The sequence below is a fragment of the Condylura cristata genome, unplaced genomic scaffold (genome assembly GCF_000260355.1).
Source record: "Condylura cristata isolate star-nosed mole 26May11 unplaced genomic scaffold, ConCri1.0 scaffold00027, whole genome shotgun sequence".
In the NCBI taxonomy this organism is placed as follows: domain Eukaryota; kingdom Metazoa; phylum Chordata; class Mammalia; order Eulipotyphla; family Talpidae; genus Condylura; species Condylura cristata.
Window position 1 is genome coordinate 19,844,211 of NW_004567128.1, and position 4,194 is coordinate 19,848,404.

At 38.5% G+C, this 4,194-nt stretch overlaps 1 pseudogene; it reads left to right on the top strand.

Moving 5' to 3' along the window:
• Positions 1–1,802: 1,802 nt before the first annotated feature.
• LOC101620338 lies at positions 1,803–2,640 on the top strand (annotated as a pseudogene).
• Positions 2,641–4,194: the final 1,554 nt, after the last annotated feature.

Below are 4,194 nucleotides of genomic sequence, written 5' to 3' on the forward strand. Positions count from 1 at the left end.
TGTAGTCACAGAAAACTGATTTGGACTTTCTGTCACAAATATTATCACTTTCCCCAAAATCGAAAAAGGACAAGAATATTGAAACGGTCATATGTATGTATATGTGTGTATATATATACATATATAAATATACATGTGTCTACACACACACACACACACACACACATACACACACGCACATATATCAAGGGCCACTTACTACCTTGGATGGAACCAAGCAAGGAAGGAAAAACTAGAAGAAATTCTTCAAAACAGGGCAGATGCTCTTGTGTTCTGTGTTCTTTTGGATCTTGCCAGAGAAGAGTTGCTGGGCGTGCACAGTCATTGAGGAAGCCCCTGAGAGTAGCTCTAATTCACGCTTTCCTCATATTCTTAAGCATCTGAAATGCTCAAGCATGAAAAGTTTGGTCAACCGCTAGATGGGAGTGTTTGATTTTGTAAATTACATAGCCAACCCTGCTTACCAGGATCAGAGAGCCCTTGCTCTCCCCGTCCATGCTCCTGATCAGCTACTACCCCTCCCTGCGACTCTTCAGAGCCTGATTTTTTAATTTAATGTAAATGTAACAATAGTATGTGTTCTTGTCACCGACTTTAAAAAGTGTCTTCTTCCCCAGCTATTCTTATATGCAGCAAATCATTTATTCTCATTCCATATCAAGTTGCATTGTGTGAATGTACAATTTCCTACTTATCCATTCTGGTGGTGTTCAAAGAGGCAGTTTTCAGTCTGCGAAGATTTCCTATGGTGCTACTGTTCTTGTATGTGTTTGTGTATTAGTTCATTTGCAGGTTTAAACGAGAAGAAAATTAGTGTTAGATGTCATCCTTGCAAATATCTTTATACATGGTCTTAAAATGCCAGTTTTGGTAAAATTAGTCACATCTAAATTAGAGAAGTGAGTATTTGTGATACTAAGATATGTGGTATACTTCAGACAAAGTTCGATATATAGTTCACTCTCGTAAGAAAAAGTCAGTGCATTAGAAACATAGCAGACATAAAATCACCACTTTTGCCCTCCTACTTTGCTTGTTTCTTTGCTATGCGCAGAACTTTTGATGACAATATGTATGCATTTCTGCTAAACATATATCTAATTTCTAAATATATATAGATTTAAATATATGTGTGTATATGTATGTATACAAACACTAGCGCGCGTGCGCACACACATACACACACACACCTGTTCAGCTTTAGTACATACTGCTAAACTACATACCAAACTGGGTATACAAAAGCACTCTCTCAGCAGTAGCCTGAGCTCCTAGCTGGGTCTTACTCTACGTCCTATACTATGATGACATCTGCTGGTGGTTAGTATAATCCTGTCACACCAGACCAGTTAAATGTAACTTTTAAAATATGAAGATTTTACCTTTTCTAACCTAGATTCAGATGAAGTTTATGTCACTCATCTAAGGGGAAAGGCTACAATGAGAAAAGAAAAAAGATGCCTAGAACTATAAAAAAAAAAAAAAGAAGAAGAACAAGAAGAAGCAATGTTGACCTAAGACCCATCCCAAGGGTGAGAAATTAACTTATGATTATTGTTACATATTCTGCATTTCAATTTTGTTCTTCCCATAGTTTCCCTGCCAAAATATACTCAAGTGCTACTGGTAAATCAACCTGTGGGTAACAAATTTCAAAGAAATCTGCTATGTAATATTAATAGAGTAGTTGCTGAGGACTCCATGTTGAATTAATATACATACAGCATCTCCCCTCTAGCTCACAAGCTAGTTGCCAAGTTATACAATTTTTCCTCTTCCCCATCTTGAAAGATGGTGGATGAAAATCTAAGAAGATGGCTACTAAAAAGAAGAAACCTGGATCCAGGAAAAATGATGCTGGTGGAAAGATTAGGAAGCTTAAGATGAAAACCCCTAAGAAGGGGGAACCCCACTGCAGCCAAAACCATGTCCTAATTAGAGGAATTAGCAGATACTTCTGATCTGCTTTATGTTCCCAAAAGGCCTTATGTCCAGCAGCTAAATCTAGTATTGAAGAAAAAAAGGAAGGAAGACAGTTCCTTCCTATCTTGCTAGCATCTCAAAGCCAGCTGGTAACAAGAATGACAGTAACTAGAAGATTAAACGTCACAAAATGCCTACGTACTATTCTACTGAAGATGTATCTTGAAAGCTGTTGAGACTCAGCCAAAAACACTTCAATCAGCATGTGAGAAAACTGAGAGCTAGCATCCTCCTGGGACTCTTCTGAGCCTCCTCACAGGGCATGATAGGGGCAAGAGGGTGGTTTTCTGGAAGCAGCTGGGCAGTGGTTTGCTACTTGTAACTGCACCTTTGTCCCTCAGTCAAGGTCCCCTGTGTAGGACATATCAGAAATTTGTTACTGCTACCTCCACCAAAACTGGCCACGATATCATGAAGCTCCCAAGACATCTCACTGATGCTCATCAAGAAGCAGCAACTGCCTAAGCCCAGACACCGGAAGGTGAGAACTTTGACACAGAGGAGAAATACAAGAGTACAGAGCAATGCAAGGCTGATCAGAGAGCTGTGGATGCACAAATCCTGCCCCAAATCAAAGCTATTCCTCATCTCTAAGGCTAACTCCACACTGTGTTTATTTTCACCAATGAAATTTACCCACACAAACTGGTGTCCTAAATTTCCTACAGAGAATCTAATTAACTAATGAAAAACCATTATCCAGGTTCTCCATAAAAGTATGATCACTATTAAGATAGGTCCACATATTACTGGTTAAAGATGTAAACTCAAGCTGGGTGACTAGTGTTTAACATCTAACTCAAGACTTAGTAGTTCAATGATGTGGAACAACTTGTAGATTACTTGGTGCTTCAGTTTCTTATATGCAATATCTGGGGTAATAGAAGAAAAGACCTCATAATAGTTTTGTGAAGATTAAATGAGAACAAAATCACTTAGCATTAGTGACTGACGCACGAATGCCACTGGAGGTTTTGCCATTAGCATTATTTTTAAGGAAATGAAATCAGAAGCAGAAAAAAGGACTTAAAGATAGCATTTTAATGCTTCAGTCAGATAGGCTTTGGTTAAAGAGCAGGAGGGAGATAATTTCCTTGACCAAGTGACACATATGAAACTTCTGAGCTTCAAGTATGAGGAAACAGAATCCTAGGCTGCTTCTTAGTCCCGTTTCTGTTCCAATTTTCCATTGATAACAACAAATATCATCCTAAAAATTAATGCCTGAAGATAATATATTGTAATCCCTCGAGGCTGCATGTGTTGACTCTGCTTAGTTGAATGCATCTCACTTAGATTATCTCATATAGTCAGATGCTAGCTAAGTTAGACTTTTCTGAAAGCTCTTTTGGAAGGAATATCCAAGATAGTGCAGTCAAAAAGCTGGCAGTTAATGTTTGTAAAGGCTGACAGAGATTTTAACTCCAACTGTGGAGCAGAACAACTGTAAGTCACCAATGTGACTTGAGCTTCTCACATCATGGCAAATGGGTACTGACAAGAGTTTCCCCAAAGCAATTGTTCCAAGGGGCCCAGGCAAAAGGTGGAAGGTTTCCTAACCTAACTACAGGTCCTAAGTATAAGAATGCTGCTTCATCTGCACTCCATTGATCACGCTGAACCAGCTCAACTTCAATGTAGGATGGAATATCAAGGGTCAGAGTCGTGTTGTAAACTGGATACCACTTTCAATCTTTCACATACTCAAGCTGAAGTCAGAGTCATGGGCTGTTATCCAGATCCTATCAACTAGTTCATAGCTCTGGGAACAGACTTTATCATTCCTGGATTGAGGGGGCTTACCTAGATGCCCACTAATGTCCCTTGTGACTCTGATTCTCTGTTTCTTATTCTCCAAATGTCATTTTATCTTGATGCCCTTTTGGGTTTAGTCCACTTAGCAAAACTTACATCCAACAAGGTTATTGTTTATTCTTATCAAATGTTGTTTGTAAGAGACCTATTAAATTTTATAGAAGCAATGTAACCGTAGATAAAATATGTTCTTTATTGGAAACATCAAGACAACTATTTTTGGTAAGCAGCCCTGTTTATCTTAATAAGATTTAAAATTGTGCCAGATAGGAGAGTGATTACAGCATCATGGTGGTAAGAGCTTTCTTTTTAGCTTTCCCTCTGATATACAAGTGGACATACATAACTGAACCTAAGTACCTCTACATTAGTTCAACATACACAAAATGACTAGTC